At 37.6% G+C, this 12907-nt stretch overlaps 1 long non-coding RNA gene across 1 annotated transcript in view; it reads left to right on the plus strand.

The window, feature by feature from the left end:
• Positions 1-359: 359 nt before the first annotated feature.
• The window catches only part of LOC115932037 (uncharacterized), a 188440-nt gene continuing 175892 nt past the window's right edge, over positions 360-12907 (plus strand). The window contains exon 1 of the long non-coding RNA XR_010132609.1: positions 360-485. This is a non-coding gene — a long non-coding RNA (uncharacterized lncRNA). The remainder of the gene's footprint in view (positions 486-12907) is intronic.

The raw sequence follows: 12907 nt of genomic DNA on the forward strand, positions 1-12907 counted from the left end.
TACCAATTGTTAGTATTTTGTGACATTTGCTGAAAGTTAGTTGGAGATACTGTATCACTTTTCTTGCAAATACTTCAGATGGCATTACCTAAGAACAAGGACATTTTCCTACATGCTCTCTACACAATTATCAGACTCAAAAAATTTAGCATTAATACAATTCTGTTATATATATAGATACATAGTTGATGCTATGGGTTGAATTGCATCTCCTACTCCCACCCAAAAGAAGATATGTTGGAGTTCTAACCCTCAGAATGAGACCTTATTTGGAAACGGGATCACTGCAGATGGAATTAGTTAGGATGAGGTCATACTGGGCCCCTAATCCAATATGACTAGTTTTCTTATAAGAAGACAGCCACATAAAGACAGAGACACACAGGGAGAACGCCATCTGACCAAGGAGGCAGAGACTGGAGTGATGTAGCTGCAAGCCAAGGAATGTCAAGGATTGCTGGCCAACTACCAGAGGCTAGGAAGAGGTAAGGAAGAATTCAAAGAAGAGAACATGGCCCTGCCAACATCTTGATTTTGGACTTCTTCCAACCAGAACTGGGAGACGAGAAATTTTTGCCATTTTAAGTCACTCAGTTTGTGGTACAGTATTTTTTTTTTTTTTACAGCAGTCCTAGGAAACTAATACAGTCCACGATTGCCATAGTTTGTATGTTTGTCCCTGCAAACCTCAGAGTAAAATTTGATGACCAATATTGGCAGTGGGGCCTAATGGGAGTTGTTTGAGTCATGGAGGTGGATCCTCATGAACGGATTAATGCCCTTGGTTGGAGGGATGAGAGTTCTCACTTTTATTAGTTCTAATGAGAGCTGGTTGTTAACAAGAACCTGACACATCCTCTCACTCTCTCTTGCTTCCTCCCTCCTTTTTAAAACTTTTAATTTTTAATTTTTGTGGGTACATAGTAGGTGTATATATTTATGGGTTATATGAGATATTTAGATACAGGCATGTGAAGCATAATAATCAAATCAGGGCAAATAAGGTACCCATCACTTGAAGCATTTATCTTTTGTGTTTGAAACAATCCCATTATTTACTTTCAGTTATTTTAAAACATACAAATAAATTATTTGTTACTATAGTCACCCTATTGTCTTAGCAAATACTAGATTTATTAATTTTTCTATTTTTCTGTACCCATTAACTACCCCTCATCCCTCCCCATCCCCCATCTACGCTTCTCAGCCTCTGGTAGCCATCCTTCTACTCTCTATCTCCAGGGGTTCAATTGCTTTAATTTTTGGCTCCCACAGATTAGTGAGAAAATGCAATGATTGTCTTTCTGTGCCTGGCTCATTTCATTTAACGTAATGAACTCCAGTCCCACCCATATTGTTGCCAATGACAGAATCTCATTCTTTTTATGGCTGAATAATCTACATTGTGTATATCTGCCACATTTTCATTATCCATTCATCTATTGATGGGCATTAAGTTTGCTCCCAAATCTTGTCTATTGTGAAGAGTGCTGCAATAAGCATGGCAGTGCGGATATTTCTCCAACATACTGGTTTCCTTTCTTTTGGATATATATCTAGGAGTGCTGGATTATATGGTAGCTCTATACTTAGCTTTTTAAGGAACCTCCAAACTGCTCTCCATAGTGGTTGAACTAATTTACATTCCCACCAACAGTGTACAAGGGTTCCCTTTTTGCTGCATTCTCACCATTTTTTTTGCCTGTGTTTTGGATAAAAGCCATTTTAACTGGAGTGAGACGGTATCTCATTGTAGTTTTAATCTGCATTTCTCTGATGATCAGTGATGTTGAGTGCCTTTTCATATGCCTGATTGCCATCTGTATGTCTTCTTTTGAGAAATGTCTATTCAAATCTTTGGCCCACCTTTAAATTGTATTATTAGGTTTTACCTATAGAGTTGTTTGAACTCCATAAATATTCTGATTATCAATCCCTTGTCAGATGGGTAGTTTGCAAATATTTTCTACCATTCTGTGGGTTGTTCCTTCACTTTGTTGATTATATCCTTTGCTGTGCAGAAGGCTTTTGGCTTGATGTGATCCCAATTTGTCCATTTTTGCTTTGGTTTTCTATGCCTGTGGGTTATTGCTCAACATATCTTTGCCCAGTCCAAAGTCCTGGAGGGTTTCCCCAATGTTTTCTTGTAGTAGTTTCATAGTTTGACATCTTAGATTTAAGTCTTTAATCCATCTTGACTTGATTTTTGTATATGTTAGAGACAGTGGTCTAGTTTCATTAATCTGCATAAGGATATCCAATTTTTCCAGCACCATTTATTGAAGAGATTGTCTTTGGTTACTATAGCTCTGTACTATAATTTGAAATCAGGTAACGTGATTCCTCCAGTTTTTTCTTTGTGCTTAGGATAACTTTGACTATTCTAGGTCTTCTGTAGTTCCACATAAATTTTAGGACTTTTTTTCTGTTTGTGAAGAAAGTCATTGGTATTTTGATAGGGACTGCATTAAATCAAGATTCCTTTGGGTAGTATGGACATTCTAACAATATTGAGTCTTCCAATACATGAGCATGGAATATCATTCCAGTTTTCTTGTGTCCTCTTTGATTTTTTGCATCAATGTTTTATACTTTTTAATGTAGGAATCTTTCACTTCTTTGATTAATTTAATTTCTAGGTATTTTATGTTATTTATAGTTATAGTAAAAAGGATCACTTTTTAAAATATCTTTTTCAAATTGTTTGCTGTTGGCATGTAAAAATGCTACTGATTTTTGTATGTTGATTTTGTATCCTGAAACTTTACCAAATGTATCATTTCTAATAGTTTTCTTGTGGAGTCTAGGTTTTTCCAAATATAAGATCATATCTTCTACAAACAAGGATAATTTGACTTTCTCCTTTCCAATTTGAATGTCCTTTATTTCCTTCTCTTGTTTGATCACTCTAGCTAGGACTTCCAGTACTATGTTGCACAGCAGTGGTGAAAGTGGACATCCTTGTCATGTTCCTGATCTTACAGGAAAGGCTTTCAGTTTTTCCCCATTCAGTATGATAATAGCTTTGGGTCTTTCATATATAGCTTTTATTATGTTGAGATATGTTCCTTCTATATCCAGTTTTTTTGAGGGTTTTTATCATGAAGGGATATTGAACTTTATCAAATGTTTTTCAGTATAAATTGAAATGATCATATGATCTTTGTCTTTCATTCTGTTGATATATCACACTGATTGATTTGTGTATGTTGAACCACCCTTGCACTCCTGAGATAAATCCCACTTGGTCATGATGAATAACCTTTTTAATGTGTTGTTGAATTTAGCTTGCTAGTATTTTGCTGAGGATTTTCACATCAATACTCATAAGTAATATTGGCCTGTAATTTTATTTTTTTATGCATCTTTGTCTGGTTTGGGTATCATGGTAACACTGGCCTCACAGAATGAGTTTGAAAGCATTCCCTTCTCCTCTATTTTTTGGAATAGTTTGAGTAGAATTGTTATTAGTTCTTTAAATATTTTCAGTGAAAAGTCATCAGGCCTTAGGCTTTTCTTTGCTGGAAGCCTTTTGATTATGTCTTTTGATTATGATCTATTCAGGCCTTGGATTTCCTCATGGTTCAATCATGGTAGGTTGAATGTGTCTAGGAATTTTTCTATTTCCTCTAGATTTTCCAGTTTATTGGCATATAGTTGTTCATAGTAGCCACTAACAATCCTTTGAATTTCTGCAGTATTGGTTGTAATATCTCCTTTTTCATCTCTGATTTTATTTACTTGAATTTTCTTGTTTTTTTTTTCTTAGTCTGGTAAAGGTTTGTGAATTTTGTTTAATTTTTCAAAAAACCAATTTTTTGTTTCATTGATTTTTTATGTTGTTTTCTTCATTTCAATTTTACTTATTTCTGCTCCAATCTTTATTATTTATTTTCTTCTATTAATGTTGGATTTGGTTTACTATTGCTTATCTAGTTCAATAAGATGCATTATTAGGTTGTTTATTTGATGTTTTTCTCCTTTTTTGATGGAGGCAGTTATAGCAATAGGCTTCCTTGATAGTATTGCTTTTGCCTGTGTCCCATAGGGTATGTTGTGTTTCCATTATAATTTCCTTCAAGAAATTTTTCAGTTTTCTTCTTAATTTCTTCATTGACCCACTTGTCATTCAGAGCATATTGCTTAATTTCCATGTGTTTGTATAATTTGCAAAATTCCACTTGTTACTGATTTCTAGTTTTATTCCATTGTAGTCAGAGAAGATGCTTGATATTATTTCAATTTTGTTGAATGTGTTAAGACTTGTTTTGTGAGCTAACATAGATATGTCCTTAAGAATGAGGAAAAGAATATGTATTCTGCAGCTGTTGGATGAAATGGTCTGTAAATATGTATTAGATTCATTTGGCCTATAGTGCAGATTACATCTAATATTTATTTGTTGATTTTCTCTCTGGAAGATCTGTCCAATTCAAAAAGTCTGGTGTTGAGGTCTCCAGCTGTTATAATATTGGTATCTATCTTTCTTTTTCACTCTAATAATATGTGCTTTATATATCTGGGTGCTCCAGGTCTGGATGCATATATATTTACAATTGTTATATCTTTTTGCTGAATTGACACCTTCATCATCACATAGTGACCTTCTTTACCTGTTCTTACAGTTTTTGCCCTGAAATCTATTTTGTCTGATGTAAGTATAGGTATTCATGCTCTGTTTCGATTTTCATTGGCGTGACATATCTTTTTCCATCGCTTTATTTTCAGTCTTTGTGTATCTTTATAAGTGTTCCTTTTAGGCAACAGATCAGATCACTGGATACCTTTTTTTTCACCCATTCACCCACAGTATGTCTTTTGATTGGAGAGTTTAGTCCATTTACATTCATTGTTATAATCGATAAGTAAAGACTTATTCCTGCCATTTTGTTATTTGTTTTGTGGTTGCTTTGCGATCTTTTTCTTCCTCTTTTGTTTCTTTCTGCCTTACTTTTAGTGAAGGTGATTTTCTCTGGTGATTAATTTAGTTTCTTCCTTTTTATTTTTTGTGTGCCTGCTGTATGTTTTTTGGTTTGAGGTTAACATGAGGCTTGCAAATACTATTTTATAACCCATTGTTTTAACAGCTTAATGCTGTCTCCATAAACCAACAGATGAGAAAGGAAAAAGAAAACTAATATAAACTCTATACCTTAGCTTTGTCCCCCTGATTTTTTTAACTTTTTGTTGTTTCTATTTATATCTTGTTGTACTGTTTATGTCTTGAAAAGTTCTTATAGTCATATGTTTGGTTGGGTCATCATTTAGTCTTTCTATTTAAGAATAGTTTACACATGACAGTTACAGTATTATAATATTCTATGTTTTTCCATGCACTTACTATTGACAGTGAACTCTGTACCTTCAGATAATTTCTTATTGCTCATTAACGTTCTTATCTGCCTGACTGAAGTACTCCTTTTAGCATTTCTTGCAGGACTGGGTGTGTTAAAATCCTTCAGCTATTTTTTTTCTTGTCTGGGAAAGTTTTAATTTCTCCTTCATGTTTGAAGGATATTTTTGCTGGACATACAATTGTAGGACAATTGTAGGATAATTTTTTTCCCCCTGCAGCACTTTAAATGTGTCTTGCTACTCTCTCCTGCCCTGTAAGGTTTCCACTGAAAAGCCTGCTGCCAGATGTATTGGAGCTCCATTGTATGTGATTTATTTCTTTTCTCTTCCTCCTTTTAGGATCCTTCCTTTATGCTTGACTTTTGACAGTTTGATTATTAAATTCCTGGAAGTAGTCTTGTTTGGGTTAAATATGCTTGGTATTCTATAACCTTCTTTTACTTGGATATTGATATCTTTCTCTAGGTTTCTGACATTCTGTTATTATTCCTTTGAATAAACTTTCTACACTTATCTCTTTCTCTACCTCCTCTTTAAGGCAAATAACTCTTAGATTTGTTCTTTTCAGGCTGTTTTCTAGATCTTATAGGCATACTTCATTCTTTTTTCTTCTTTTTTCTCTTCCTTCTCTGTATTTTCAAATAGCTTGTCTTCAAGCTCACTAATTCTTTCTTCTACTTGGTCAATTTTGCTATTAAAAGACTCCAATGCATCTCCTTTCTGTCAATTGCATTTTTCAGCCCCATAATTTCTACTTGATACTTTTTGTTTCGATCTCTTTGTTGAATTTATCTAACAGAATTCTGAATTCCTTCTGTGTGATTTCTTGATTTTTTTTTTTTTTAGTTTCCTCAAAATAGCTATTTTAAATTCTCTGTCTCAAATGCCACATATCTCTGTTTCTCCAGGATTGGTCCCTGGTACCTTATTTAGTTCATTTATTGAGGTCATGTTTTCCTGGATGGTCTTGATATTTGTAGATGTTTATCTGTGTCTTTGCATTGAAGAGTTAGGTATTTATTGTAGTCTTTGCCATCTGGGCTTCTTTGTCCCCATTATTCCTGGGAAAGCTTTCTAGATATTCTAAAGGACTTCAGTGTTGTGATCTAAGCCTTACCTGCTTTAGGGCACACCCCAAGTCCAATAACATTGTGGTTCTTGCAGACTTGTAGAGGTACTGCCTTGATAGTCTTGAAAATATTTCAAAACAATTCTCTGAATTACCAGGCAAAGACTCTTGTTCTCTTCCTTTACTTTTTCCCAAACAAAACAAATGGATTCTGTTTCTCTGTTCTGAGCCACTGGGAGCTGGGGTGGAGTGACACAGGTAAACTTGTGGCCGCCATCACTAGTACTGTGCTGGGTCAGACCTGATGCCAGCATAGCACTGGGTCTCGCCCATGGCCCACTGTAACCACTCCCTGGCTACTGTCTATGTTTTCTCAAGGCCTTGGGGCTCTATAATTAGCAGGTGTTAAAGCCAGCCAGGCATGTGTTTTTCGTTTCAGGGAAGCAAGTTTCATCAGATCCTGGATGGGTCCAGAGGTGCCATCTGGTAACCAGGGACTAGAGTCAAAAACCTAAAACGTCTATCTGGTGTTCTATTGTACGGCAGCTGAGCTGACGCTTAAACTACAAGATGCAGTCTTTCCCACTCTTCCTTCCCATTTCCAAAGGCAGAGGAGCTGCACCCATCAGCCAATGCCACCACAGGCCTGTGGAGAGTACTGCCAGACTACCTTTAATGTTCTCTTAAGGCTCAAGGGCTCCTCATCCAGCTCATGATGAATACTGCGCCTGGCCTAGGAATCACCCTTCAGTGCATTGGGCTCCCCTCAGGCCCAGGTCAGGTTCAGAAATGCCATCCAAGAGCCAAGTCCTAGAATCAGAGACCCCAAGTACCTGCTTGATGGTCTACCCACTGTGGCTGAGTTGGTACTTAAGGTGCAAGATAATGTCCCCTTTATCTTTCCCTCCCCTTTTCTCAAGCAGAGGGAGTCTTACCCCATAGCCACCAGAACTGGGAATATGCTGAGTTTCACCTAATGCCAGCAAGTCTCAGAGTGTCACTCAAGGCCCATGTTGTACTACCTGGGTATCGCTGCTGATTATTCAGGGTCCAAGGGCTCTTCAGTTAGCAGGTGGTGAATTCTTCAAGACTGAGTCCTTCCCTTCAAGTTAGTGGGTTCCCTTAAGGCAAAGGGTGTGTCTAGATGTGTCATCCAGGAACTAGGGCCTAGAAAGATGACATGGATCTCAATTGGTGCCCTATCATATTGTGGCTGAACTGGTATTCAAGGTGCAAGACAAAGGCCTCTCAACTCTTCCCTCTCCTATCCTCACACAGAAGGAAGGGGTCTCTTTTGGAGTCACAAGCTTTGAAGCCTGGGTTTAGGGGAGGGTTGAGGCCAGCACTCCTTTAGCTGCTCCAATTTGTGTCTTAGGAGGTCACATGCCCCCTCAGTCCACTGGCTCTGGGCCCAGTTCAGTACTAGGACTCATCTAAGATTTGCAGTCCTTGTGGCCTAGACAGCTTTTCAAGTTTAGGTCCCCAGAGCACTTTAGCCCATGGTGGCAAGACCTGTAGGACCTCAAGTTCTGACAGCTGGCATCAGTGATTTTCCTCTGGCTAGGACTGGTTTAAATGCTCCCTCCATGGACAGGTGTCAGCTGAGTTTGTGCTGGTTTTACTTTCTGCAATAACAGAACAGCACTGAGCTCATTGCCACACAATTGCTGCACTCTCCCTCTCCCCAGCACATGGAATCACTCTCTTCTCTATGCCACCACTGCTTAGGAATGGGGAAGGGGTGTTGGTGGTGATTCCAGACTCTTTTTGTGATCTCTTCAGCACCTCTTTCAGTGCTATGAAGTTAAAACAAGGTACAATGAGTGCTCTCCTGATTTTTCATTCTTATGAAGGTGCTTTTATCATGTACATAGTTGTTAAATTGGTGTCTTTGCAGGGGTATAATTGGTAAAGCCTTCAAAGCCATTATCTTGCTCTGTCTCCTGCTTCCTTTCTTGGCATGTGATCTTGGCACACGTTGGCTTCCCTTCTACTTCCTCCACGAGTGGAAGTAGTATGAGACCCTCACCAGATGCAGATGCTCAATCTTGAGCTTTCCAGCTATCCAGCATCATAAGCCAAATAAATCTTTTTTCCTTATAAATTACCTAGCCTTAGGTGTTCCTTTATAGCAACACAAAATGTACTAACACAATGTTCAAATTTCTATTTTAGATAATGACCTTTATTTAATATTTGCATAGCTATTTTTTGGATGGAGGGTCCAATTAAGAATCTCACATTGCATATAGTTGTCATGTCTCTTTATCTTCCTTTAATATAGAAGAGTTCTTCTCCAATATTAATTTTTTAAAATATTACAGGACAATAGTCTTATAGAATGTCCTACAATCTAGATTTGTATGATTGTTTCTGCTTAATTTGATTTAGATAAAATATTCTGGGCAAGATTTCCACATATGTGACATCAGTGCTTCTTCCACTTGGGAAGCAATTTATGTTAGTTTCCCCCATCATGGGTAGGGCCAAGGTTTGATCATTGGATAAGATGATACTTTCTGGATCTTTCCATTGTAAAAGTTCCTCTTTCACTTTGTAATAAATAAGTGGTCTTTGAGTTGATACTTTGAGTCTATATGTCTTTTCTTAAAGCCTGTCTCAGCCTTAAAGTACTCATCAGGAAACATTGAATATCCTTCCCTCCACAATTTCCCAAATCTTGATTACTGAGATTCTCTGCTTTGCTTTTATATCATGCTTCCACATTTAACAATAAAACAGAGGTCCTTATCTCAGAGAGAGCTGATATATGGTTTATACTTCAGAAAAAGAATACGGATATATGGAATACACAAAATGAGAGAGGACAAGAAGACTGTGAAAACCCTTGAAATACAGGAGAAAGGGTAGGAAGTTGATGGCAAATACATCCATAAATGAAGCTTTTTCTCATGGAGGAAAAAAAACTACAGACATAGGCATCACCAATGCTTCTAGGTCATGACCCTCAAAATTGCTTTCCTTGGCCAAGGGAGTAGAGCACAGCTTCTATAGACTTTGGAAGTAAACAGAAGTGGTCTGAAGCCTGCCTTCTTTTCTAGTACTGGTGCCAGATCCAAGATCAGCCTCTCTGAGCCTCAGTGACTTCTTCTGTAAAACTGAAACAATAATACTTTGTCTCATATTTATAAAGTCTGCAAATATAGAGTGAGTGCATGTAAACTTCCTGGCATGCAAGAGGCTCTCAGTAAGAATTTGTTACATTACCAGTTCCTTAACCCATAAGCCTTGCCAAAATAAGAATTATGCAGTTTTCTCAATGGGCAACTCAAGGAAGCAAAAACCTCACCTCAGCAGATTTGAATCAAATATTTGAATTTTCGCTTTGAGTTCTTAGAAACTTTCCGAATCGTATTTCACAATTTTTTTTTCATTTGTATAACTTCTAGTACTTTCTGCATGTGATTTGGTTTTAAAAGATACAACATTACCTTTTATGGTTGTTATGTATAATTGTTGTTGTATTTTATATGTTCTTGTTGTAAATAATGATGTGAGTTATAATTGCTACAAGCAAATGTGAGTGGCAGTTTAATGCAGGTATTAAGAGAGAAGGCATAGGGTTCTTTATTCTTCACTTACTAGCAAGACCCTGAGCAAGTCACAGACCTTTCTAAACATGTTTTCTCATTTGTAAGATAGGGATAAGAATCGTAGCTACTCATTGAGTTTTTGAGAAATGTTAATTATAAACAAAAAACACTTAGTAGACTACTTATAGTGAGCTCTTAGTTAACGTTGGCTGTTATTATTTCTGTGGTTGGAATTTCTGTTCTGTGTTCATTTTCTCTTTAAGCAAACTAAGTCTGTCTATTTGATGGAGGCAGAATTAAGGGCATGCCAGAGTTATGGGGACTCCCATTCAATAGAGCAATGAAAGGTTTCTTGAATCTGAAGGGGTCATCTTTTCAGGTCTTGGGCTGTGTGGGGACATTTGAATCTTTAGGTTGTGTACAGTTGCATCACCTTCACATAGGGAAAGCTCAAGTTGAAGCAGTTTTGGTGACTTTCCTTTCCATATGGAGTCTTACATATTCGCCCTTGTGTATAAGTCCCAGATCATCCTGCCAGATGAGCACCCACATCACAGAGTTGAATGGATGCAGAGCTGAGCTGCAGTTTGAATCCCAAAAGCGGCAGTCAGCACCTCTTGCGTGAAACCGAAAGCTGGAGCCTCATTTCCTGAAATAGATTGGTATTCTAGCTTTTTAATCTGCCAATCATAACACACAATTTGCAGCTAAAAATTTAAAACTAAAGTGTGTCTATGCATAAAAAAGCTAAACAATCATACTTCAAAATGTGAAGGGTAGTTATTTGTGGCTGGAGGGACTAACAGTGATGTTTTGTGTTATTATTTTTTGCAGATCTGAATTTTCTGATTTCTTAAAAAGTAAATATGCTGCAAAGGTTATTCTTAAGTGACTTTGTAATGGATTCAATATGGGAGACGTGAGACTTCTAAGAGAGTTTGAATGGGTGGAGCTGCTCTGAAAGATGGGACAATTACTAGGTTAAAAGGTGAACCCTCCAGGTATGGCCTCACCTGGAAAAAAAAGCCAGCTGCAGCAGGAACTCTCACCAAAAGATGAGGGATGGGAGTAGCCTTTTCTTGATTTTTTGAAAAGTCTTTGTAAACAGAATCACTCTAAAAAGAATTTTCAGGTGCTCAATAGGACTGGGAATAGGCTTAGGCAAGCAAGGTGCCTGGAGAGAAAAATGCATGGAGGTGTCATTCTCAGGTTCTGACCCTATGAAGAAGTTCAGGCATCTTTTCCAGCACATGCCTGAGAGTGAGTGCTGCCTTACACTTTGCACCCTGGAGACCTCACTTGCCTCACTCTAGTCTGTCCTGGTGCCAAGAAGAAACTCCTAACTGACTGACCCCACGGAAATGAGCCAAGTTGGGTCACCACACTCAATAGTTGGATGGATCTCGGGGAGGTGGAGCCTTCTCTCTACTTTTTGGAAATCTAAACTTCATTACCAATAGTATAGAATTATTTTTCATTTGTTTTTATATAATAGTTGGTGATATGGTTTGGCTCTGTGTCCCCATCCAAATCTCATCTCTTGAATTGTAATCACCATATGTCAGGGGAGGGGCCTGGTGGGAGGTGATTGAATCATGGGGGTGGACTTCTCCTTTGCTGTTCTCATGATAGTGAGTGAGTTCTCATGAGATCTGGTTGTTTGGAAATGTGTGGCACTTCCCCTTTTATTCTCTCTCTCTCTCCTGCTAACATGTAAGATGTGCTTTGCTTCCCCTTCACCTTCCGCCATGATTGTAAGTTTCCTGAGGCCTCCTCAGCCATGCAGAATTGTGAGTCAATTAAAACTTTTTTTCTTTATAAATTACCCAGTATCAGGTAGTTCTTTATTGCAGTGTGAAAACACACTAATACAGTTGGCATCTTTAAGTGTTTGTTGGAACTTTGTGGGGTTGGTCAAGGAAAGATAGAATAAAATACTTTACATTTATACAGCTTGGCTTTTTGTTATAGTCTTATTAAATTACCTTTATAGTGACTCATTTATCTTATAGAGCCAGGAAATAGATACCAGACATTCGGATGAAGACAGCTTAAAAAATTCAGAATCTAATCAAGACTGAGGAAGTTAGCTTGAACATCAGTGAGGATTACAGATTACTGCAAGCAGATGAAAGAAATAAAGAATGGCATCCCTTGAACTCAGAAAAGATCAACCTGTATGAAGAGCTCAGACATGGGATTCTATAATAGTAACTGTGAAAAGGGCTCAGCCTTAAGCTCTCATAAACTTGAAGATACTAGAATGATTTCAACATAGTGAACCTGCTTGTACTCATTGTACAATTATAATTTTAGATGCTGTCATAAGGCTGACTTCTTAGTTTAATTAAACAAATGTTCTGAAACATTATAAATACATAAATACCAAATATGCAAAGATTCCTTACTGCAAATATATCTAAACACAAAATGGATTCTTCTTTTTGTTTTTTTGAGATGGAGTTTCTCTCTTTTTGCCCGGGCTGGAGCGCAATGGCACGATCTCAGCTCACTGCAACCTCCGCCTCCTGGGTTCAAGAGATTCTCCTGCTTCAACCTCCAGAGTAGCTGGGATTACAGGCATGTGCCACCACGCATGGCTAATTTTTGTATTTTTAGGAGATACAGGGTTTCACCATGTTGGCCAGGCTGGTCTCGAATTCCTGACCTCAGGTGATCCACCTACCTTGGCCTCCCAAAGTGCTGGGATTACAGGTGTGAGCCACCACACCTGGCCACAAAATGGATTCTTTTACAGATTTATTATTTTAATTCTAAATCTACTTGAGTTTATAATAAATATATCCCCTGTGGTAGGCAGAATTCTAAGATGACCCACAGTGACCCACACTCTTGTATAATACCTTCCTCTTCAGTGTGGTTAGAACCTGGGATTATGATAAGATATTACTCCTGTGATTATATTACT

This window comes from Gorilla gorilla, chromosome X, assembly GCF_029281585.2.
Source record: "Gorilla gorilla gorilla isolate KB3781 chromosome X, NHGRI_mGorGor1-v2.1_pri, whole genome shotgun sequence".
NCBI classification, from domain to species: domain Eukaryota; kingdom Metazoa; phylum Chordata; class Mammalia; order Primates; family Hominidae; genus Gorilla; species Gorilla gorilla.